This window comes from Malaya genurostris, chromosome 3, assembly GCF_030247185.1.
Source record: "Malaya genurostris strain Urasoe2022 chromosome 3, Malgen_1.1, whole genome shotgun sequence".
Lineage (NCBI taxonomy): Eukaryota > Metazoa > Arthropoda > Insecta > Diptera > Culicidae > Malaya > Malaya genurostris.
Window position 1 is genome coordinate 81,808,521 of NC_080572.1, and position 27,181 is coordinate 81,835,701.

At 36.6% G+C, this 27,181-nt stretch overlaps 1 protein-coding gene across 8 annotated transcripts in view; it reads left to right on the forward strand.

The window, feature by feature from the left end:
• LOC131438091 (myosin-IIIb-like) overlaps nt 1-27,181 on the forward strand; it is a 251,269-nt gene that overhangs the window by 200,213 nt on the left and 23,875 nt on the right. The gene's annotated exons all lie outside the window — the stretch shown is intronic.

A 27,181-nucleotide genomic window follows, 5' to 3' on the forward strand; every position in this document is an offset into this window, starting at 1 on the left:
GTGTCTCACCGAGTTTCAGTTAGCTTTCACACACTGTTTGAGATCTCGGTCAACAGATTCACGGATTTCGGTATATTTGCTGTTCACTGACAAGCTCAGCATAATATTACTCGCATACCGAACTCGAGTAACTGTTTTAAGTGTTTAGGCATTCTCAGCGGTATATTTCCTTGTTTACCATTTTCGGTAGTGATAAAGCTTTGACTTGCCAGACCACAGCTGCATATTGTCTGCCAAACCGAATAATTTTTGGGACACTTGTCCTGAAATACTCCTCTACGCCGTTCCGTTGCATGGTAGCATAAAAAGACATTCCGGGAAGCTTCTTGAAGTCTTCCAGAACTTAAATTTTAGCGTTCATTATGACGCAGAAAAACCGTCAAATATTCGCGATATAACTTGAGAATCAAGCATTGAGTATCCACATTCTATTTATCATTACGGTTCGGTACAACTTTGAACAACTTCATACCTAGGCGGTGATTGAAAGTATACACGAAACTTCTGCAATATTTACTTTACCTTCGCGTCCTTCTAGTGGTTCCAGAGATCCGTTCCCAATCTCCCTGGCTGTTTTAAAACGTTTATCGAAAGATTTAAGAACGTTATGGACAGTGCTTGTAGGAATACCAAGCATTTTTGCAAGTATTCTTACTGACAGATTCGGAATTTCATTGCGACCGAACACAATTGTTTTTCGCACTTGCTCTTCTTTTGACGTCGTCTTCGATCTTAAAGCGTGTAATATTACCAAAAATTGATTTAAACATACATACGATCATCAGTCAACGATATATTTCTCGCGTTGATAAGGTATTTCCAGCGATATACGCCTTTAGTGGTGTCCAAATTTTGTCACGAACAAACCTTACCAAGCCTTAATTGAAGTTTAAACTGTAAAGCAATATTATCATTCCCATCATGGGCTCGAAACTGTTCCAAACTTGTAGGTCATATTACTTCCTGGTCAAAAACACCGATTTCGGTTATATCGGTTCCCAGAAGTATTGAAATTATTGGTCAACGTGAACTTCAAACCGGAATTTCGGAATTGATGGAGTGATGAACGTCGAAAATTTCGAACAGTTATGTAAATGACGAGTAGAAAACTACACGGATACAAATCCATTGCCGGTACCATGATTGAGAAACCATGAAACAATACTTCTCATACTATGACTGATCATGTTGTGAACAAATCCGATATACATTTTCATGATTTTATCATGATTTTTATAATTCCTTAATCATGGTACCGGCAATGTATTTTCATCCGTGTAATATAAGAACTCCCTAAATTAATTCAATTTGTAGTTATTGTAAGTTGTTGCCCAAACAATTCCTTCCAATCCTGTCTTATTCAATAATCAAACAAAGATATTTTGAAGAAACCCATTGTATTACACGTTGGAGTATGAGTGATTGACTTTTTTTTTAATTTTTGCGCCCTCCCCACCGATTGTAACCCCCTTTTTCCCTTGAATCGAGTTTTAGGTTTGACATACCGAATCTTATACACTCAATAGATGGTGATTTGTATAGCCTGCACATAAAGAAATAATGAAATTTACACGACATGTAAATCAACAGTAACATGGAAAAGACGGGTTGAAACGAAAGTTTGATTGAAAACCATCATCAATGCAAAACTAAATCGGATTGTTTTGAATATTCAATGAAAAGAACTGTATCTTTCAATTAACGCATAGTTTTATGTTTAATTTATATTAAATCGTACAGAATTGTGAAGCAACTTTATGTTTAATTGCCTGCTCCAAATATGTGCATGAAAATAGATGTAAATTCACAAAATATTTTTATCTGTGTGGTTGGCAGCTGTCCAGTGACATAAGCTGTCCAACCTTTATTGTACAATGTTGCTAGTTGATAGTGACAGATATCAGATCTTGGCAGTAGTTTTCCAGTTTACCTTTGATCGAGCCACAGAGAATAGACATCCAGACATTATTTTAAACCTGTGCAAATTATACAAGTGAAAATTCGCTAAAAATCATCGTTGTGTACGATTTTGCATACATGAATTACCATAGTGTGCAAGCTCGAACACAAGATCCCATAAGTGATTGCTGACCCGAGCAAAGTCAAACATCAAAACGAGAGCAAATCGAAATCTAATTATGATAGCAACATCACATTGAAATCTCAATTTGATTTCAGCTCATCAATTTTTCAATTTATATCACATTATGTTATCTTTTTGCTGTTACTTTCGGAAAAAAAACTTGCGAGGCAAAAATTGTGTGAAACTCCAAAAATGATTATTCAAAAGCAACAACTTAATAAATGCATCAAAACAGAACTAATTTCATTAGGCGATACACAATTGTAAAAGTGAATTTTAATGGAACAATTATTTTTGTCGTGAATACGACTTACTTTACTATGGGGCGCCTTTTCAAAATTTACCCTCTGAGAGAGTGATAAGTTTTTGATCGTGAATATCTCCTGTTATATCTAACGAATCAACATAATTCTTGCTACATGCCATCGGAAATATGATCACAATTTTATGCTAAAACTTTCAGTTGTGTGACATATTCTTAAATAGTTCACAATTAAACTTTTCTGAAATGTTTGGTATAAACGAGTATCAAAGAGGATAATTCATATGGCGCGTTTGCCTTTCTCGTATTTTGAAAGCTCATAGCTCAGTGATCTGTAGAAGGATTTATATAATCTAACTACCAATAGAATCGAAAATATTCAACTTGAACGTGTATTACAACAATATTGAAGTTTTTCAATAGTACACTATTGAAAAACCTGTTTGATTTAACCCATGACAGCACCAGCCAATCAGAACGCGAGATGTCTGTATCTATACAAGAGCATCCATATAAAAGTTGAATGGTTCACTTTTCCTATCATTTGCTGAGCAACTCTCCCCGAAACAAGACACACGACAGCAACATCGAGGACCTGTCGTCTCATTGTTTCCCGATATGAATGCACGAGACACCGTCAGCACAATGAAACCGAAAAAGGCAGCCAAAAAGTCCAGCAAGGCCCATTGCCGAAACAAGACACACACGAGAACCATCTCAGATCTCAATATTTCCTACCAAAAGATTCATCAAGATGGGAGTTAAAATAATTTGCACCGTCACTAACACATTCAATTACGAACGGCAATGCGAAAGCGAAAGTGATGATTTTGAACACATCTTTATACTAGTTTACAAATATGCCGTGTGAAACAGAGTTGCCACAGATCAATATGTATTTTTGTCGCGAGTACTTTAGTATGCGGCCGAAAACAAAAATTGTTAGAACAAATGTTTCCACTTGATTTGCGCATTCTACTTTCCAGGCGTATCAGAACTGGCTAAACTTAAAGCAATTCTAAATATTTCTTTATCACAGTGATGTGGTCATCCTGAAAAGGACGGGGTTTTCAACGGATGGCCAGCTGCAGATGACGAGGGAAGATTTTCGTTTTCGTTGTCATGGACAGCGTTACCGGCCAATTCCAACACTTCGGCAACCAAGTACTCCATCACTGCCGCCAGATAGACCGATGCACCAGCACTGACACGCTCGGCGTAGTTCCCCTTCCGAGGCAAACGATGGATTCTGCCGCCAACTGGGCACTTCAGACCAGCACGGTTTGAGCGGGACTTTGCCTTGCCCTTAATTGTTCCTCCACAGCTCGACGACCCATTCAGAATCAGTATTACTGGCTGCCGCTCTGCTAACACTCTCTTTTATATCGTTTCACTGTTTCCCGTTCTGCGTATAGGAAAGGAATTCTAACAAAGGGGACGTCCTACCGTGCTACCACTAGCACGTATAAAAGGAAATGTGATGTGAGAAATAGCGTCATTTAAGTTAAAGCAGCTACTCTGTACGTACGAGACACCGTCAGAACGATGGCTCCGAAGACAGGTAGAAAAACAGATTTGTACCGTCACTAACACATTCAATTACGAACGGCAATGCGAAAGCGAAAATGATGATGTTGAACACATCTTTATACTAGTATGGGGTCGTGTGAAAATATGCCTTGCGAAACAGGGTTGCCATATATACAGATTAATCTGTATTATCATTATTATTATTATTATTATCATTATTATTATTATTATTAGAATCACTCTTGCATACCGAAGATCGTAGATACATTTCAGACCAGGCCATTGCAATTGTCTCGTACTGAAATTTCGAGAAGAATCAGATATCTTCGAACTTCATAGCTTCAATAAAAATAAACTACAAATTTGTCGTACCTAGCTTCCTATATTAGCAAATTAAAAAGGAATTGTTTCAAGTTTGGAATATATAGTTGTAGAATAGTAGCTGTTTAATGTAACTAAACTGTACTTTAATGTAGGTGTATCGCTTCAAATTCTATTAGTGAAAAAGAGGAAAGCTTGCACAATTCATACAATCAATCAACTAACTGATATTCGGAAAAGTGATGGGAGCGTGTCAGTTTTTTCGTATTCACGACATCCAGTTATGTCTCTGACATTACTCACCCGCCTTTTTTCCATCCTATGTTACGTTTTACAAAAATGCTTCGACATTCTGTGGGCAGTTGTCCTGAGCCATAACCGTGATCAATGAAAAGATTTTTTGCAACACTTTTGCAGCTTTTACATCAATGATCCGCTTTACTTTGCTTGCGAGATTACTGTTGTAGATCCTGGAGGGTATTGGATAGGTTGGCGATCATTGGTGCCACGTTTATCTGAAGCTAGTTCATCTCCTTTAGCGATCTCTTGGCATACTGAGCCGTCATCAGATACGGCCAAAAGGCCTCATTCTCTTTCGAAGACGAACAGCGGCCTTGGCATTCTCATCTCGCTGATCGTCAGCCACAGAAAGACCTTCGTCAACGTCAACGATTATCTTCTGGTGGGGTAGGTTAAGTATCAGATTCTCTAAAAGTTTTCGCGTTTAGTTTAAAAAAAGTTATAGTTTGTGGTTCAGAAATCGACAATCGGTATGGACAAAGTGATTGATTTTTCTTACATCAACTAACAAGTCCTTTAAAATAGATAAATTTACTTTTGAATAATACGCTCTTTTTTATATCAGAAAATTTAGTTCATGGAATTAAAAGATCTTTCAATATATAAATCATACCGGAGGCAGCGGAAGCCCTATTGGGAGTATACTGAAATCCACACCTGTAAATGTTTGGCTGTGGAATTCCAAACCTGGAAACGCGATTTCTTTTTGTTCACTTCCATATTATGCATACCTCCCCTTCCATCGTTAACTGAAGTACACAAACTTGTTTACTCCACACCTGCGTGAAATCGGTTCCTCCGCCCCTAAATCATGCACAATTCGATTTATACAGTGATTGCTTAGTATTTCTAAATTCGAACTATTACCACAAACGAATTTCCAGACATGACAGTCACGATCTTTTTTTGGCGCACATCTACGGTCCTCCGTGAAACTGGCACCAATGGTGATAAATTGGTTGCACTGCTGAGTTCCCATCATACATTCATTATGCAAATATCAAACCGTGAGAATCCTTTCGATTCAGTAGCTCATTTGTATATATTGAGATTTTATGGCACACTTTGGTTGAAATGATAACAATGCAATTAATCTCGCGCTCCATCAAGCGGTGAGTGCGGTCATTTCAGAAGGTACCGGGAATGAACCACATTTTTTTAGAAATATTTATAAGCACGTACATGTCTTTATTATTTATCTTTGCTATTATTGCATTGAATGTCTTAGATTTCAGAACCTAACTAATAATAACTAAAGCCACTAAAGGCTTATTGGTGCCACATAGAAAATAAGTTTTCAATTTTTCTATCTCTAAGTAGTGAACAAAATGTGTCGAAGACATCACTCTCCAAAACAATTCTCATTCCAAGCTATAAAAGCTTAGAACTTCATATGCTCACTAGCGCCGCCCAAGAGATAGTATGAGAAATATTTTATCAATCGTATAGTAGATCTTAGCACTTTCATAAACTTTTCCAAATAAACCGTCTTACTTAATCTGTTGGATTTTGAGCCATAGGAAGTTTGAATATTTGATTGCATTTTAGCGCCACCAAATTAAAGAATTTTATTAACTCCAATCACCAACGTTCTAAATCAACGTTCATGTTTCAATTACAATATATAATCTGTCCTTTATCAGAAACTTTTGAGCGGTGTAGGACCGCTTGGCGAATGAATTCTTAACTAACATATTCTTCATAATGTAGACCTTGACATCCCGAACAACGTTCCTTAGAAAAAAAGCTTTGAAGATTGGAGGTTTTGAAGCTAGATCATATTTTATCACACTTGCTTGCTCGATTTTGCATCAATATTTGAGAAACTTAGAAAACTAGTTTTAATTTCTATTTTTCAAATAGGTTACTGCCATGAGTTATCTATGTTCAACCAATTTCATCTGAAGCAAGCAAACGACTTGATTAATGTTCGTTCCGCAATTAATCTTCATCGAATGATTTCCTAATTCCTAATAATAATGAATTCCTAATTCACGTCCCCACCTTTGTTGTAAAAGACTTCACTCTAAAGCGTTCGGTCTTCTGAGCCTCGAAATTCGCATTTTAAAGTGATTACATATTCGAGCAGACAGAGAGACAAAGATCACATTCCCATACTTTTTTTTTAATTTATTTATTGTTTTTTAATAACTATTGATTGGAATATGAGTTAAAATTAAATTATTAAGATTTAAATTGGGCCAAAAGTGGTGACATTTCAGCTCTATTATATACATGATTTGATTATTACCAAGAAGACATCATTTGCTTCCACAATTCTGAGGAAAATACTAAACCTAATTGTATTGTGACATTTCCATACTTAACGAATAGCCGTTAGTTGCGGAACCGAAGCGACGAAACGAGTGTACATCGGCTAAAAATTACCAGCACACAGCTTATTGTTGCAAGTAATATCACCTAAAGGTATTCTATCCCGGGTCTTTTACCCAATTTATTTTTAGCTTATGTTCGCGACTTGTTTGTTTTCAGTAATGTGTTTTTTTTAAGCAAATCAATAACTGATTAGGCATTTCAGTTATTATCATAACTTCAAATTGAGAACAAGTTTTGCTATCAACACGAGAAAAACGTATATGTTGTTTTGATTTCAGTTTGCATTCGCTCAGAGCCGTAGTGAGCGATTTTGGCGCCCGAGGCTAACTCAAAAATATTCGTCCCACAATTTTTTTTAAGAAGCACCGTGAAAACGACCACATATTATTTTATTTTTTAGTAAGGCTAACCTAAGTAACATTTTGAATTTTAATAAATACTTGTAGAAATCTTGAGTGATACATCTTAAATCTTGTATTGAAACTACAACCTCCGCCAGCGAATAATTTTTCGTTTCGTTTATAAAGCAGGTTAAATCTATTCCAAAATTATTCAAAATTTAAGAAAGTTTTAAAACCTGCTTCACGATCCACATTTAATTTATTCGGAGGAATTCCATAGTAGAATCTATTTACGACTTTGAGGCTTTCTCTGATGAATGCGCTTTCATTTTTATCGTGATTTGTATTTGTTTCGTAGCCGACGAAATTACATCAATAGCCCAAATGTATACAATTAAATGATTGTACATGCTTGCGATACGGATATCGATATTTAAGCTTCTCTTCACCAAGCTTGTGTTCAAGTTTTGTGTGCAAGCAGTTATTTTTATAGCGTTTCTCTACCATTACTACCATTTTGCGATTTCGGTTGAAGCGATAAAATATTTCTCATTATCAATCGAGTTCATCTTATATAAATTAGAAATTAGTCTTATGCACTCAAAATTTACCCTGGGGTAGTTGTCAATTTCTCAGGCGAAACGACATAACATGGGCTTTCATCCAATTTTGCATGACACAAGATCAGAGCATACCAATAAAAGCTTCAAATCGTTTATGGCACTTTTTATCTTGCTGTGTAGCAACAACCTACCTCTAGCAAGCTACGCATAAGACTGAAACGTTAGCTATAATTTCGCTTCTATTTGTAGATTCGCGTGCTTCCAACAGATTTGCTTTTGCTTCGATTGACCAATCAGAGCGCTGCTTTCCCTTTGATATATCTATGATATATATAACTATTTGCCTTGAAATAAACGCGCTTTTTGCATGATTTACAGACATATTTTTTGTGATTCATCGTCATTTTGGTCGTCAAAACTTGTGTGTTCTGAAAATGAAACATGAAAGTCGGTCATAATTCCTCCTATTTGTATTTTGAAGTTTTTTTTTGCCCTCCGCACTCCCCCACAGTTTATTTGATGTCAATAAATGCTAGAGTAGAACATTAAAATGGCGGACATGAAATTTTGGGCTGTATAAAAAGCATCGACTAATCCATCACGCTATGCTCGTGCCCTGATTCTAGTTATTCTATTTTTGAAGAGTCCTTTGGGTTTGTTCGAACTGTTGACGTATGACTACACAATTATTGTGTAGTCGCTATTAATATCTGTTTTGAACATTCAGGAAGCAGTTATCTTTTGTGTTCCTCACATCCTTATTTGTACCACGGTTAAATATACTCTTTCAGATTTCCTATAACGTACCGATAGTTTGTTTATCTTGATTTTGAGAGGTGTGTAAGGCGAACGGCGCATAAAAATCCACAGAAGGCCCATTTGCTGATGAGCACAGGATCCTTTACCAAGGCGGCTCGTTAACGCTCAGAGTGTAAGTCAATTCAGTCCTTATCGTCATCACTGTTGAGAGAAGCTATGAGAGCGTCTTGGTAAACACAGAATATTTCACATAGTTCGTTATTAATTGAAGTTTCCACCATCAATTATCTTGAAAAGCTTTATCTACTTCAAGCGATGTGCCTGATCTCTTTTTAAATTGCGGTTTTAAATTGCGTGTTTTGAAAGCGTACTCCTATATAGTAAACGATACAAGTGCAGTGAATAATAGTACAGAAATCTACGCACATGTACATTTTATTGAAATTGAATAGCAAATTTTCGGAAATAGGAATTTTTGGAAACCTTCTCAATGAGCAAATCAATCTAAAAAAAGTCATAAGTTTTTGAATGAGCACAGTGCAACAATACAAAAATCAGGGGAATTTTGTGTCGTGAATACAACTTACTTTACTATGAGGTACATTTTAAAAATTTACCTTCTTGGAGAGTGATAAGTTTTTGACCGTGCGAATATCTTGTTGTATCTAGCGTCTTCGGAGATATGATCAGTAATTTGTGGTAAAATTTTCGCTAATAACTTGAAATCAGAATTTTATAAAATGTTTCATATGTATGGAAAGTCAAAATGTTGTGCTTTGTATTTTTTCTAGCCGGAGTAATTGACACGTTCTGTTCAGATCAGACCCCCATGCTAGAGTACTGTTCTGAAATTCGGTTTCGAAATTCAAGATCAGATTTTTTTCCATTTTTAGAATCCTGACTTCAAATTTAGTTCCTCGTCCTTAATCCAAGGCCAGAATCTAGTCCCCGAATTCTGAAACTGAAACTGAATTTCAGCACTCGACTCTAAACCTGGATTGAAAACGAAATCTGAAATTGAGATCAGTCTTGTTTCTGGACCTGGACTTTGAAATTAAATTTCCGGATCTGAATTCTGGAACTAAATCTCGGAGTTGAATTCTGGATCCTAATATGAAAATTGAATACTAGACTGGAACTCTGTAATTAAAATTCAGAAGCAAATCAAAATCTGGGTTCAGAGTTCAGTGCTAGGATTGAGGTTTAGGATTCAGTGTCTAACCGGAATCCTGTTCTCGAGTTCAGTTCCAAAACACATGTTCAAAGCTCAGTTCTAGAATTCAGTTTGAGAATTCGTTACCTGAGTCCAGTTCCAGAATCTAGCAACAAAATTGAGTTTCAGAGTTTAGATTTAGAATTCAGCTGTAGCATATTGATTTGAAATGTGGTCGAGTTCTAGAATTCAGATTTTTTAATATCAAAGAAATTGAACCATCAATTTTATTCGTATTCACGTCATCCGGTTATGTCTCACGACATTACCCACCTATCTGCTTTGCATTCAGAAAATCAAAGCTCTTCAATAGGTTTGCAGTTTTGTTCTTTGGGAAGGTCCAAGTGTACAATAACAATCGACAAAAGGGCGTCTCTTGTTCATAAAAAATAATTGTTACGGTGGTCACGGAATGGCGGTTCTGTATTATGTAATGGCTGCTGGTAATAGTGGTAATACTATCTGAATTATCTGAAACTTAATACAATTTAAATAAGTTTACCGGAAAAAATCGTGAAGAATTAATTTCTTGATAAACTTTTAATACAACTAATTTTTACCAATTCCATCATATTTTGGCGTCCCATGGATGTTGGCGCCCGAGGCGATCGCCTCACTCGCCTCACCCTTACTACGGCACTGCATTCGCTGTTAGTAAACATAGTTTTCTGTTTGATGGCATCGGAATATCTTTTTGCTTTCGATTTTGATTTTTTGTCACTTAAAACGACCAGGAAATTGAGTAATCGATAAATGCGAACATCACAACATCAAAATGAGTTTTCTATTTGATCTCACACTCTGCTCGGGTTTATATCAAACATGCTGGATCCTGTTTACTGAGTAATATTTTGATGGTATGCTATAAATTCAATCGTCATAGATCATATCTGTTTTTGACAAATATTGCAACGCTCATGGGTAATACAAATATATTGCTACGATGCAAACGGTGACATCGAATCGTGCACAATATTTGACAAACACGAAAGTGTATTATCCAAGACGAAATTTACATTGCAATTCAATTGCTCCGGGAACATCGTATCGTGCCACATAGATCTTAGCTTCAATCGATACTGCACTTCCCGCGCCATTTTCCACCGGTGGGCGTTGCGGAACATGTGGCTCCGATAACGTGAATCTGATTTTGTTTGCGTTTTTTTTTCTCCCGTCCTTACAACCCACCACCGAATCCGCCTGCAATGTGTAGTCGTACCGAGATGCTTTTGGATTTTTGTCGTCAGGTGGCTCAACGCAGCAGTCCAGTTCTGAAACACCCCGTGATAGTGCACAAAAACCCACCTTCTTGGACCGGTATGTTTTCCAGGCACAATAAATGATTAAAGCAAGCTTTGAGTCTATCTGCTGGAACGGAATCACGCACGGAAGATGTTCGAAAACTAGGTATGTTTTTGACGTGTGATGCAATTGAGAAGCAATGAGATTGGTTGGTAGGCTGTAATGTTCTTACTTCAATATTGTTTCACCCGGATTGCGCGCTCTGTAAGCAGTCCGTAAATTGAATAACATCTCCACTTGGCAATGATCATATGGTTTCGAATGCCTGCCCGATAATACTCTCTCCGTTATATGTACGCATAGTATTGATCTCCGCTTTGTAGAGAGAAACCAGAAAAATCTTCGCGTTACGTCGTTTGGAAAGTTATTTTGATTCTTTTTTTTTGGTTTTCATTCATCTTTAGGTCAATTATTGTTCTCAACACTGTATTTTGTATCCATCAATTCAGGAACCGTAAACAATATTGGCCGCGTTCTAATGCACTGTTCACGTTCAATTGTACCGTTCGATTGAGAAATATCTAATTGAAAGATAGAACATAATCGAAAACATCGGATATTTGATGTTATTTGAAATACTACAGTCCCTGGACAATTTATTAGACTCATGCTGTAAAATTAATATGTCTATGAAATATAGTTCAAACTTCCAACTATGGAAAAGTGGTGCACGAGTATCAACGTATTTAGAGAATAAAAACTTGCTTAATCCACCTAGCAGTGAGATGATTCCTTTGTTATCAATTAGCATGTGTTTTTCGCGTGAATAATCCTCGTTGTATTTAGTTTTCATGAAATTATTTTAATGACCGTCGTTTTAAATGAATTGTAATTAAAATTTTGGAACTGCAAGACGAATCGAATGTATTAAATTGTATGAAGCCCTAAAATTATTCCTTTCAATCTAAACGCGTGACAATCGATTCTATGAGATGCAGAAGTGATTTTAAGTTTTTGTCATTATTTACGGCACTTCCAGAAACGGCATTCAGAGACCAGCATAACCTGAAATAGTTCGAATATCCATGAGTTAGTGTGTCGAATAAATTGAAATAGTTTTGAGCTTTTTGGTATCATCATCTTCTAAGACGGTTTGAATTTGAAAAACTTCCAACCCTGTAATTTTGAAATTGGAAGTTGGAACCGAATCAACTTCACCAATTTTGTATGGGACCATAATTCCAGAATCGAAAATCAGAATCGGATAAAATTAATTAATTTTGCGTGGGTCCATAAATCCTTTAATTTGAATTTTTGTTTTTGAATTTCAATTTCTTGAGAAAACGATTTGATACTGGAACCGGAATTCAAAATCAGTGTAACCGAAATCAGTTAAATTCACCTGAGGAGTTGTATAGTTTACATTTGATTCAAAATGTTTGAAAATCAGTGCAGACTGACTAAAAAGCAAAATGTTTTATAGAATCTTAAGACCTTTCATTTGAATCTTAGATCGGTTCAGCCATCTATGAGAAAAATGAGTTACACAATTTTAATTTCGTTTGACATATCATCCTGTAGCTCAGGAACCAGAAGTCGGATTCAGACGTAATTCAGGAACTTTGTTTGGAAGCACTTCTCGTATGAATCTGAGTTTGTAGAAAATGGTTGAGTCATCTCCAAGAAAATTAAGTGAAATTATTTTCCACACAAGCATTTGCTGATCTCGACGAACTGATTCGAATGGTATATGAGTGTTATGTCTTCCAGCATTTATTACTGTCAGTAGCTTAAATCAATATAATTATACAATTGTTTTTAATTTAAAAATGCTGCCACCTTGGCCATCATCTGATTTACATATGTCGTATTCGAACGATTATGTGGCCAAAAACGAACCGTGCTAAAATCGGTCCGAGGCAAAATGTCATGAAAAAGGATGTTGTACACAGTCCTAGTGGTACTTAGAAACAATCGTATGTAACAGTATAAAAAATCGTGTTTCACGTTGCTCTCAAGCATTACATTATCATATAGCGCTCAAAATTCCTACTACTGGAATAAGGGGAAAAGTCGCTTACACAAAAATATAGATATCTCCGTTAAAAATGGACGGTGAAAGTGACTGTCAAATGAGATATTCGATGATTCTATGACTAAGTAGAAATTTTCTTTCTCATTCTCCTATTCCCTGTTGCAGTGAACAAATACAAAGAGAGTACCAACATAAACGAAAATGTTAAAGTTCACTATTCTTTGCCAAAAGTCAGCAGATTTTAAGTTTATTGGAGTAAATGATTATATATCAATGCTTATGATGCTCGATTATTATTGAGTCATAATCGTAATCAAGTAATGACTGGAGAAATGAAGATAATATCAATTGTATCGGCAATCAATTAGCGTCCTGATGAGTGAAATTTCTAGAGAATTTTAGGTTTTACTCGTGACAGCTCTCAGACACTCAATACATTTGAGCAATTCCAGGAATAAGTAGACGAAAAGTGTCAAAATCAGAATCGACCATCTCCGATTTGAATGAAACTTTGCACATGGCTTCAGTATGGCAAACCATAAGTTTTGAACCGATTTAGTGGTCAATCCGACTCACGACTGATGTTTAAAAAGGGCGTATAAATGACGATGCACGTAGTGCTCATACAATTTTCAAAAACTTAAAACCTTGAATATAATTAAGAATTATTCATGTACATGTAATAATTGTAGATAAAGCAAGCAAATAAACAATTGATGGAAATATAAAAAATGGAGTTATAATTCAATATCCAAGTATCTCAAGAACAGCTACTTTTAGAAGAAAGGATATCTTGAATAAATTTATTGCCTTTAACCTGTAGAATAAAATTCTACTGTATAAATGATTATCTTTCAATGAGAACGTGAAACTTCGAATATATCTGTAAATTGTTTTAGCTGTAACTTCTTCATTTTTCAAAAGGCACGAATGAATTAGCCATCAATTTGTACGTTTTACTAAGAGCTTTAAAATAAAAATTATCAAAAAAATCGAAACCCTGATTTTTTTTTGATTTAATTTTTTTGGTTCATTTTGAAATCATTGAGAATAAAATCAAATTTTTTTTTCAGAGTATATTTTTTTAGAGTGCCCTATTGATTCCCTACAACTTCTTCCTGAACGCCATTTTTGTACAATTAACGGTTTCCGAGTTACAACGATTTGAAAAAGGCAATGCAAAAATACATACGGAAAAATACATACGCCCTTTTTAAATGCAAAAATACATACGCCCTTTTTAAAAATCAGTCGTAAGTCGGATTGACCTCTTCATCGGTTCAAAACTTCTGCTAAGCATTTCTGAAATTGCTCATTTGTAGAGCCTGGTTGGTAGAGCTGTCCATTGACATAAGCTGTCCAATCTTTATCGCACAATGTTGCTAGTTGATCCGGGTCGTCCCGGGTTGGCGGTTCAATGCATAGGGCACTGGTCTTACAGACCAGTTGTCGTATGTTCGAATCTTGGAAGGATTCTTAGAAGACGTAAATTTAAAATGTTGTTGTCATGATGAAGTTTTACTTTACTATGGCGCGCCGGTTTCAAAATTCACCCTGTACAAGAATTGGTAGAACTTAAACTTAACGCAAATATTGCTTGTTGTATTTAACGCTGCAACATTTTTTTTCGTTAATATCATCGAAATATCATTTTGTGGCCAGCTATTTATGATGAAATTTTCAGTAGTATGAGATAACGACAAATAACTAAAAATTGAAGTTTTCTAACACATAGAAATACGGAATATTTTCAGTGATTGAGAACGATATATTTTGATCGCTAGTAGAAGAATCACTAACTAAGTATGCTCATTAACCATGAGTATTGACTAATATGAAGAAGATACATTTGTGCATGTTGTTTAAGACGGCTAGTGTAGTTATTTAATTTATATTTAAAATTTGATTATTTCGCCTATTGCGAAAACAAGATCTTTTTATATGGAATTAGAACTGAAACTAAATTTTAGAATTCTTGAATTCGGTTTGTAGATATTCTTTCAATTCACTATACAATTTGAATTTTCGAGATGGATTTGATAGTTAAATTATTGAAATTAATGTCATATTATTTCCCGACTTAAATTTAGAAATCCTGGATGGCATAAAACGATTTGTGGTATTTGATTTTTCAATTTGTGAATAAATTGAACATTGCATTTTTGATTTGATCGGTTTTGTCCCCTACCTAACCCGTAATTTTTTGCTTTCACGTGTTCCGCCTAATAATTGAACCGTTACAATAATGCATGTGACGCATTGAAAGTTTGCAAAACTCGCACAATCAATCCATTAGTACGAGCGGTTATCGTGTGGAAAAAGCATGTCTACCCACCCGTCTTGTTTCTAGCCACCATACCGAAAGATCTGTTTCCTTTTGAAATTTTTACTTCATCTTATATCCATTTTTGTTCTGCCTTTCTCAGCCTTCTTGGTTGTTATCAAACGTGTATCGAAGGATTTAAGAACATTATGGACAGTGTATGAGAGGGGACCAAGTTTTTTTTTGCAAGTTTTCTTACTGATCGATCGGATCGCTAGGTTTTCATTGCAACCGCACACAATTGCTTTCCGACTTTGCTCTTCTTTTGACGTCATCTTCGATCTAAAAGTTTCTAATATCACAAAAAAAATGATTTTATTTAATGAACAGTCCCATTGTTAGTGTGTTGAAAACTCTTAACGCACTGGCATTTTTCGCGAGAAAAAATTGAAAAGGGCGATTCAGAATAAATGGAGGGGCTTGCTGACGAAGGTAGTCGGCCTGCTGCACGACAATGGCAGACCTCACAAGGCCAACGTCACGAAGAAACTCCTGGACTCTTTTGGATGGGACGTTGCGAATCATCCCCCGTTTTCCCCTGATCTGACCCCTTCAGATTACCATCTCTTTACTTCCCTTAAGGTGAACATGGGAGGGAACTAGTTTTCAACGGGCGAAGAGTTAAAGAAGGGAATGGAGAAGTGGGCAAAGGAGCCATTGATGTGGAACAAGGCAACCAAAATTTCTAATGATCTACAATCAAACAGTTCAATCAATCATCACACTTATGAATCCGCAATTGCACGAGAGTCTGCTTAGATTGATCTTGATTAGGAACCAACATCGAACATTGTTTGTCTTGATTTGTATTTGTTTTATAGCCGACGAAATTACACCAATATCCCAAATGTATGCAATTATATCTTTGTACATACTTGCGATACGGATTTCGATAATTGAGCTTCTCTTCACAAAGCTTGTGTTCAAGTTTTGTATGCAAGCAATTGTTTTTATAGCGTTAAGTTTCTCTACCAATCTGCGATTTCGGTTGAAGCGATAAACTTTTTCTCATTGTCAATCGAGTTCATCTTATATAAATTAGAAATTAATCTTAAGCACTCAAAATTTACACTGGGGTAGTTGTCAATTTCTCAGGCGAAACGACCTAATATGGAATTTCATCCAAACTCGCATGATACAAGATTAGAACATACCAATTAAAGCTTAAAACATTTTATGGCACTTTTTGTCTTGCTGCCTAGCAACAAACAACCTCTAGCATGTCACGCGTAGGACTCAAGCGTTCAAAATATGCGATGCAACCCTTGACCCCCCCCCCCCTCCCAAATTCGATCAAAAGTTCGAAAATTCGTGAAGGAATAACTTAAATTTCATCCGGTTTTCATTATGCTCAAATTTAACCTCGTACAATAAAGGATCAATTTTTAGTTTGAATACAATATCGTTTTTTATCATAATTTGAAAGAACAATTTGTGGATAGCTTGTTTTCGATACACTCTTTATGGCAGAGAAATCCGGTATGCCGGAGATTTTTTGCAGACAAAATAGGACACTGCTCGCTACTAATCAAAATTTCAATCATATATAATTGAAAATACGTGGCATGATACATTCAAACGTACGTGTTGTACGTCAAAATTACTTTTGTTTTCAAAGACCTTAAATCTCTAGGTCAACGGTTATTCCGCTGCAAACTACGCCCTTCAATTATCCTATCTACTTCATTCCTCTATCACCATAATTACCGATGTGAAGGTTCCATTATCGTATTTTCACGGACAGCAAACAGGCAGTCGCACGCCAAGTGCTGTTTTATTGAATTTACAATTAGTGGAACATTTGTATATGAATGAATATCAACACCAAGTTACACTCCGAAAACGGAGTCCTCATTGGCGTGGAAAGTAATATAACACACTCTCTCCTTTCGCTGGTCGGAATCAGTACCAGCTTGCTGAGGCCACACACCCTAATCGCCGGGAAGTCATCCACACAAGTCAGCGTTTTGGTCATGGTTCAGCGCACACGAACAAATTTCCGCCACATACATCAATCTGTGCCCGTCAGCCGCAAGCACTTCAACCTATGTGTCGCTTTTACTTTGCAATCATCACCGGCTCAAGGAGTGTAAATAGATGAACTTTCTACGTGCGGTTCGCACACATCACACCTGCCAAGCCAACAGCAGGAGTTTGCACGGAAAGTGACTCAGATGTTTGATTCAATTTCAAAGCTTGAACGGACGAGTGCCGACTTTCATCGTCGAAAATTGAATGTATTGAATTCAAGTGCGGTAAATGCCCTTTGCTGATTAGAGGGTGATTGAGAAAACTTTTAATTTCACGTTTTGTTCGGTTGAACTGAACGAACATCGAACACAGTGAATTGTATCAGATAATGTGAGTCCTTCAAAGCAGATAAATGCTGGGTGGATTGGCATTTTTTTTTTCGTAATGAACCTTGCCTTGGTTTAGGGCTGGAATTGTAGTTCATTGATCAAATAAGCTGTTTTTGGTATAAAGTGCAAACTTTCCCGATTTGTTCCGCTGCTCGGATATCGGAATGAGCTATCAATCTTATTTTTTCTTTCGTTGGGAAATTTATTTTGTCGTTGGAAAACTGTGTGGTGGGTTTGAACTGGTGTCACCTCAAGGCGCGAAAGACCGCATTTCCCCAAATCCTAAATCAGTGACTGAAAACAAAAATTGTATTGGAATATTAAAACAAGATAAGAACATTGAATAAATACGTAACAAATGAAGCATGAAAGAAACCGTTTAGTCGTTCGAATATAACAGATATCATTTAAGTTTAATTGCTTTCTCGAAATTCGCATTCCGAATTCCGAAATTGTTGACTGTTTTGTTGAATAATCGGAATTAATTTTGGAACACACGAATTTGTAGAGCCCTTGGGAAATGTATAAACCGATGAAATCAAATTGCAATGGGTTTGCAGTATTTTTTCAAAGAGAAGTAAACAAAGAAAAAAAAACTGATGGTGGCGTAACGATTTCCCCGTTAACAGTTCGGCTGAAAATTTCGTATCGTTTAATAGAAACACACATTTTTTGCCAAAATTCGTTTTTATTATTCAACATAATTGCCATCAGAGGCGATACAGCGATTATAGCGATCTTCCAACTTTTCGATACAATTTTTGTAGTACGATTTGTCCTTTGCCTCAAAATAGGCCTCAGTTTCAGCGATTACCTCTTCATTGCTTCTAATTTTTTTACCAGCGAGCATTCTCTTGAAGTCTGAGAACAGGAAAAAGTCACTGGGGGTCAAATCTGAAGAATACGGTGGATGAGGGAGCAATTCGAAGCCCATTTCGTTCAATTTCAGCATGGTTTTCATCGACTTGTGACATTGTGATTGTGAGCTCACGCGGTACCCATTTTGCACAAAGCTTTCTCATATCCAAATATTCGTGAATAATATGTCCAACACGTTCCTTTGATATCTTTAGGGTGTCAGCTATCTCGATCAACTTCACTTTACGGTCATTGAAAATCATTTTGTGGATTTTTTTTCACGTTTTCATCGGTAACAGCCTCTTTTGGACGTCCACTGCGTTCATCGTCTTCGGTGCTCATATGACCAGTACGAAATTTTGCAAACCACTTACGAATTGTTGCTTCGCCCGGTGCAGAGTCTGGATAACACTCATCAAGCCATTTTTTGGTATCGGCGGCACTTTTTTTCATAAAAAAGTAGTATTTCATCAACACACGAAATTCCTTTTTTTTTCAATTTTTTTCACAATAACAAAAGTAGCTTCACTGAAAATGCAATATCTCACAAACTAATAATCAGACAGCTGTCAAATTTATACACGTATCTTTTGAAGGTTGGTACTAACTGAAAATGATATGGATTTAATTCTAGTGGCGCCCTCTCATAGAAACGATACGAACTTTTCAGCCGATCTGTTATGTTCGAGTCTCGACTTGGTCAGTAGGATCGGTGGTTAAATTTCCGAAACAAAATACACTGAGGTCTTTCTTTATGCGGTCTTTTTTTATGCGGTTTTTTTTACGCGACTTTTTTTATGCGAATTTTCAGAGTTATGCGGTTTTTTTTTATGCGAAGTTTCAGAGTTACGCGGTTTTTTTTTATGCGAATTTTCAGAGTTATGCGGTTTGCCCTTCTGCGGTCTTTTTTTATGCGAAGTTTCAGAGTTATGCGGTTTTTTTTTATGCGAATTTTCAGAGTTAGTTTGACCATTATTAACGGAAATTTCGGAACCGGAAACTGGGTATCGGTACAACCGAAATGAGTTTGTCATCTGGCTAGAATTAAATAGTGATATGACCGGTTTCTTTGCTTTCGTACCTTATTTGATTTGTTTTAATTTTGTTTGCCGGCTCAGAACTTCAACACCTTTGTGGTTGTAAGAGTTTCATGATGGTCAAAGCTCCACTACCATCAGTGGTGGTAAAGCATCGATTCCGAACACGCAAAACGTGTTCGTTCCGAACCAAAAAGCGAACCACCATCGCGAGTATGAATTTGCCGATACCATCGTTCGAGCAAGCATCGCAGAACCAAGAAGCGATGCTGATGGTGAAAGAACCGATGCTTTAGTTTGTGAGCCTATCGTTACTAGTACATATGTTCATGAACATCCGATTCGAGTACTATAGACTGTTGCTTCGGATGAACCGAACTTGCGCTGCGGCTGGACGTTTCAGTTTTTGGGTAGCTTAGCAGAGTATGGTAATTTTGTACATTTTTAGCGAGCGTAGGGTGGCTCAATATGATAAATTGAAAATGTTTTAACATTTGCAAATTCGATATTGAATAAATTGGTGAGTCAATAGCAATTAAAATTGAGTAATTTTGGGCATTTCCAACGAGCGTAGGGTGCCGGTATATGGAAAATAGAAATTTTTTTGACTAATCTCATTTCTATGCTCTATTGATTAGTGAATAAATAATAGCAGTTCGAATTGGATAATTTTTCACATTTTCAGCGAGCGGGGGTGGCGCAATATGAAAATTTGTAAATTTTTTGATTTTTACTAATTTGATGTTTTATTAAATATTGATTCAAAAGCAATTAAAATTTAACAATTTTGGACATTTTCAGCGACCGTAGGGTGGTTCTATTTGAAAAATCGACAAAAATTGTATCTTATGTCGTTTTTCATTGAGAACACTCGTGGAGTGTTTTGCTCGATTCGTGCACTTTTCGTGCAGTTTGGCAATCAAAACAGGTGCACTGTGTTTCATTGATTTGCACCGCACGAAAAAAATGCACTTTCGGGGCAATTCTCGGGCAACTATTTTGCACCCGTTTTCTTTTCAGAGCAGCAAGCGTGCAAACCAAACTTTACAAAACCGTTTCATTGATCAACTGTCAGGGCAAAACACTGGCACCGAGCGAGTGGAATCAATGAAAAACGACATTAGACTAATTCGATGGTCTGTTGATTCTGGAAATAATTTTTTACATTTTTATCGGGCGTAGGGTGGCGCAATATGAAAATTGGCATATATTTAGACTTTTACTGATTTCATGTTCCATTTAATAGTGAGTCAAGAGCAATGTAAATTTGATAATTTTGGACATTTTCGACGAGCGTAGGGTGATGCTTTTTGGAAAATTTTAAAATTTTTGACTAATGTCGATTCAATGTCCTATTAATTGGTGAATCAATAGGCAGTTCCAATAGGATTTCCAATTTACAGCGAGCGTAGTGTGGTCTTATTTAAAAACTGTTAGCATTTGAATTTGCAGATCCGATACTTTATTAATTGATGAATGAATTAAATTCGAATAGAATAATTTTATACATATCTTGTGGGCGTGAAATGGCTTAATATAAAAAAATTGGGAATACTTTACCTTTTGCTAATTCAATGTTTAATAGATAGCAATTGGAATATTAGAATTTTAAGCATTTTGTTCGGTGGCAGGCAAATCGGATGCTGTATTGATTAATATATAAATAGTAGTGGTGGTGAACCATCGGATTTAAACATGCAATTCGTCGATTCGTGCCTGTGATTTTGATTGTAATTTTTAACGCGCTATTGCTTTGCTCATCAACTGATATAGAATTTACTTTTGATGCTGTAGGTAGGCATTTCATCGCACCATAAATAATAAAACTACGCACCGAATAGACCTCAATTGACCTTCGCCGATGGTCTGCCAACTGAATCGTTTGGTACATATTGCTCCGCCGAACAGCAAGCGAACTTTACCATAAACCGAATGAACAGCTTTTGCATATTTTTGCTAGGAAAACATTTCTAAACAAATATGTATAAAGCATTGGTGCTCGGTTCCCGCTTTACCGCTGGCATGAAATTGTAAATAGTTTAAAAATTACAATTTCTATATTAAGCCATCCAGCGCTCGCTGAGAATATCCAAAATTAACAAACGTCGCTCGCTCGCTAGAAACGTCCAAAATCATCTAATTCTACCTGCTACTGATTCGCTCATCTATTGAACATTAAAATACCAAAAATCAAAATATTTTCAAATTTTTATATTAAACCCCCCTACGATCGCTGAAAATGTTCTTATCATCATCATGAAAATCATCTAATTTGAACTGCTATTAATTCATCAATCAATAGAGCATCGAATTGACATTAGTCAAAAACTTTACCATTATACAGATAGAACCATCCTATGGTCCCTGAAAATCTCAAAAATGAGCAATTTGTAATTGTTATTAATTCACTATTAAATGAAGCATTTTATCAGCAAAAGTCAAAATACAAGTTTTCGTATTGCGCCATCCTACACTCACCGAAAATGCCCAAAATTATTCAAATCGAACTGCTATTGACCCAACAATTAACAAACCATCGAATTGGTATTAGTCAAAAATTTTACAATTTTTCAAATAGAAAAACCCTACGGTGGCAGATAATTTCCAAAGATTTTTTACTATTTAAGAAATCATCGAATTAGTAAAAAAATTCAAATTTCAAATTTCACCACTCTACGCTCTCTGAAAATGTCTTAAATTATCCAAGTTGAACTTCTATTGATTCAACAATCAATAGAACATAAAATTTAAATACGCTCGTTGAAAATACCTGAAATTACCTAATTTTCTTTGTTTATTAAACATCGAATTTGCAAGAGTAAAAAAATCCCTTTTTATTTTGAGCCACTCTACGATTGCTGAAATGTTCCAAAATATTCAATTCTTATTGTTATAGATTCTATAACCAAAACCATAAAATTTGCAAAAGATCCAAAACTTACTATTTTCCATATCGAGCCACCCCACGCACACTAATAATGTCCACAATAATACCATTTGAATTGCTATTGATCGATTTATCAATCGAACAAAACAATTTTTTTTGTGCTGATCATTAATAATTTCAAAACCAGGATGCGAGAATTGAAATCAACAAACCATCGTATCGAACGCAGTTTACTCGACCCTTGCCGATGGTCCGTCAACCGAACGGTTCGAAGCAGATTGCTTCGCCGAACACCGAGCACAGAACACCTTCGCATTAAACGAGGGAATACTTTTCGAACCTATCACATGCTTACGCTCGGTAAACATTTTTGAGTAAATTTGCAGAAGCATCGGCGTTCGGTTCGCAATTTACCACCACTGACTACCACTGACAGTGTCAAAACTACATGAAATGGAGGTTAAAACCGGGGCAAAAAAACGACAGTCAAGGATGGCTTTTATCGTATCAAAGAACGCTTACTAGCAACTCTTCACACGATTCAATCAGTGCCATCGAAGAGAGGCGGATATCATCGCAGCAACAAAAAACCGGCATGGTTCATTCAACATAGAATAGACACCAGTGCGAGAGCGAATTTCTCTCGTCTGAGAATCAAAGGTTAGCACGCTGCTGTGGGGATTCTCTCTGAACAAACGGTCGCTTATTCTCGTTTCGCTATCCGATTCTGTATGGGCAATGGATAATTGCGATAGAATCATTTTACTATTGCCGCTTATTCTAACTATGTGCAAATAACCTTTGTATAAGTTGTGTTTATGATAATGTATGTGAAATACTCAGAGTATGAAGTGGAGCGACGAAATTTAGAAAAATTCTCTCGTGGTTCATGCATTGAGAGACTCGATTACTTGTAGCATTACTTGTTGAAAATGTTGTATACAATATTGATAAATATCGAGCAAAATTCTGTCAAACTTTCGGCAATCTCCAACACTGACGACAATGATAAAAATTACACAGGGGCTGGTTTATTATTAACTTTATTTATCACTGTAATTTCCATCAAGAGTAACGCAATCATTTCAGCGCCGCTCTAACATTTCACTACCACTTTTACAGAACGATTTATCTTATACCTCAAAGCAGGCCTCAGTTTCAGCGATCAGGCCTCTTCGTTCGTGCGACATTTCTTAACGGCGAGTAGTCTTTACAAGTCTGCGAACAGCCAGTAGTCACTGGGAGCCAAATCTGGTGAATACGGTGGATGTAGGAGGGATTGTTGTACTTTCGTTCGCTTTGGGCGAGGTTCACCAGTTGCTGTCCATTCAGATCACGATCGCTTTGATTCTGGAATAAAGTGATCAATCCATGTTTCATTCATTGTCACATATCGACATAAAATTCCGGTTTGTTACGTTTAACATGGCCAAACACTGCTCAGAATCAACAACACATTCTCGTTTTTGGTCTACAGTGAGCAAACGCGGCACTCATTGTGAGCTATCTCATATCTCAAATGCTCATGCAATATAAAACCAACACATTCTTTTGATATTTTTACGATGTCAGCTAACTCACGCAACTTCACTTTTCGATAATTCAAAACCGATTTTTTAATTTTTTTATGTTTTACGTTGTTACCGCCTCATTTGGACGTCCACTGCGTTCTGCAACATCGGTGTCTCTACGACCACGTTTGAAGTCAGTAAACCAACGTTTTATTGTTATTTCTGATTGAGTGGAGTCTCCATAACACTTTTCAAGCCATTGCTTTGCTTGAACGGTATTTTTTCCCATCAAGAAGATGTGTAAAATTGAAACACGAAGTTGGTTTTGATCCATTGTCCTGAAAATAACAAAAGTAGCGTTGTTCTTAGCACAAAAACTCACAAACTAATGAACAGAATATCATAAAAATTTTAACAACTGTCTTTTAAAGGTTTGTATTAACTGAAAAGGGGTGACTGCTTTAAAACTAGGACCATCTATGTGTTAGGCTCGGGACTTTTTAGCCCATGTGTTACATAGAATTGTGCTGGATAAGATTCTGAAATAAAGTTTGCTTCATTTAGAATTGGAACAAACTTTTGCTGATATTGTGGTGCTCCTGGTGGACGGATTTGGAAGTTCTTGGCGCCCACGTGTCGTGAATTTTGTCAGCTTCACGTATGATTTTTGACATTTGACAAATCGACTGTACTTTGTAAGCAATCAACATGGAAGCTGAAAGAAGGGAAAAAATTGTGCACAGTTATTTGGAAAATCCATTGTGGTCTGCATCTAGACTAGCTAAACAGCTGAAATTGCCCATAAATACCATATGGCGCGTTATCAAACGGTATAAGGAAACATTGACGACGATTCGGAAGCCTCAAGTCTATCGTCGGAGTGGAACTGTCGACCGGAAACTGCGTGGTAAGATTTTGAAGACGATTAAGAGGAATCCTAATCTGTCGGACCGTGATTTGGCCAGAAAATTCGGTGCTGCCCATAGTACCGTGAGGAGAACTCGACTCCGGGAAGGAATCAAGTCGTATCGAGCTAGCAAACAGCCAAATCGGACCATAAAACAGAATAGTGTGGTCAAAATTCGTGCTCGGAAACTATATAACCAGGTGCTGACCAAGTTCGACGGGTGTCTTCTGATGGACGATGAAACCTATGTCAAGGCTGACTTCGGGTAAATCCCAGGTCAAAAATTTTATTTGGTAACGGCTCGGGTGGATGTTCCAGCCAAATTTAAATTTGTTATTGCCGACAAATTTGCAAGAAAATTTATGATTTGGTAGGGCATTTGCAGCTGTGGTAAAAAAACGAAACTTTTTGTTACAAATAAGACAATGACCAAAAAGAGTGTCTCCCAAAACGAATTTTGCCGTTCATTCGATCCCACGATCATCCCGTAATGTTTTGGCCAGATTTGGCAAGCTGTCATTATAGCAAAGTCGTTCAAGGATGGTATGCAGAGAAAGGGGTCCAGTTTGTTCGGAAAAACCTTAACCCACCCAGCTGCCCCCAGTTCCGCCCTGTTGAAAAATACTGGGCAATCATGAAGGGGAGACTCAAGGCAAAGGGAAAGATTGCCAAAGACATCAATCAGATGTCGACCTGGTGGAATAAGATAGCCAAAACGATGGACGAAGAAGGTCTGCGCCGCCTAATGAGCCGTGTAACACGAAAAATTCGAGAATTCCTTCGAAACCGTGACGAATAATTTTATCCGTAATTTTTCTTAAAAGTATGAAGAAAACGCTACATTTGTATGAAAAAAGATCTTGAACTCAATAATGAATAACTGAAATACAGGCAATTGTCTTTGTTCCAATGCTATCTGAAGCAATCTTTAGGAAAAGATTCTGAAAATGAAAAAGATATCCCGATACCTATTCAAAACTAAAAAGACGAACGCAAGCCCACATCGGATACATGTTTGGTTAGATTCATTTTTATTCACCAGAGAAAAGAATGTTTACGCGAAAATGGACTGAAATCGGCACGAGTGCAGTGTACGGGAGCTATCTCCGATCACCTCACTAAATCCATCGCATCATTATGAAGTCTTGTAATGTAATGAAATGTAATATAGTAACCTGATCTCGGGCACACTCACCAACTTTATTTAAATGCTCCATAATGATACTTAGAAATTGAAGTCCTGTCTGTTTAAAACGTGAGTAGCATTCTCGATCGCGAGCTCATAAACGTATATAACAGTTTGAGATTTTGAACACTCGAAATTCTGTATTTCGGGAACCAGAAGCCGGACTCGGATGAAACCCCTTTTATTTGAACCCATCCTACCATCATGAAAATCGGCTTTGTCAATTGGAATTTTTGGGGCTTCTCCCGGAACAGAAATCCGGAAAGCCGCCATCGTCATGTTTGTATAATAACCATATAAAACCTTGAAATTGAAACATATTTGAACCAAGTAAAAAAAATTTCTATATTTTTGTTGCATCGTTACTTTTGGTGACAGATTGAAATTTTCAACACACATCAGTCTGTATATCTGCACCTAGCAGTTGGATCTCGATTAAATTAAATATCGTATGGAATAATAACACCTTCATTTGAATATAAGTTCGTGAAATAGGCCAAGCAATATTTAAGAAATCAACTGGCCTCTCCCGAAATAAAATCCTGGGTACGGGGCTGGCAACTACGAGACCGGTAGACAGATCCGAATTAAAACCAACACACTTCCAATCACTCCATAAAACTTTCAACTGAATCGTTGTTTGTGAAAATAGATTAAACTATCACTGAGAGGAAGATACATGAGTTTGTTTGGCCATCAGCTTTGGAGATTTCTCACCATTTTTGCATTGTCACGTATATGACGGTTTGAAATTCTTATCCACCTGGTAATTCCGGAACTGGAAGTCGAATCCGATTAAAATTCAACAAAATCGGAATGTAAGTTTCGGCTAGTCGATTGCGTTATTTTTGAGAAATCATTTTGAGTTCGGTTTTGGAGTTTTTGACCCCACCTTCCGGGGTTTTCATAGCCGGAATCCAGGAAGATTTATAAGCCTAGAGTAATTCCGAAAAATAACAAAAGAAGTTAAAATCAGAACTGACCTCGATTTATAAGAAACTTTGCACATATCTTCAGTATGGAAAAGCGTTTGTTTTGTTTGGAGGGAGAGACCAATTCGACCCAAGACTGATTTTGGAAAAGGACGGATGTATTTTTAGCATACACCTTCTTCAAATCTCTGTTC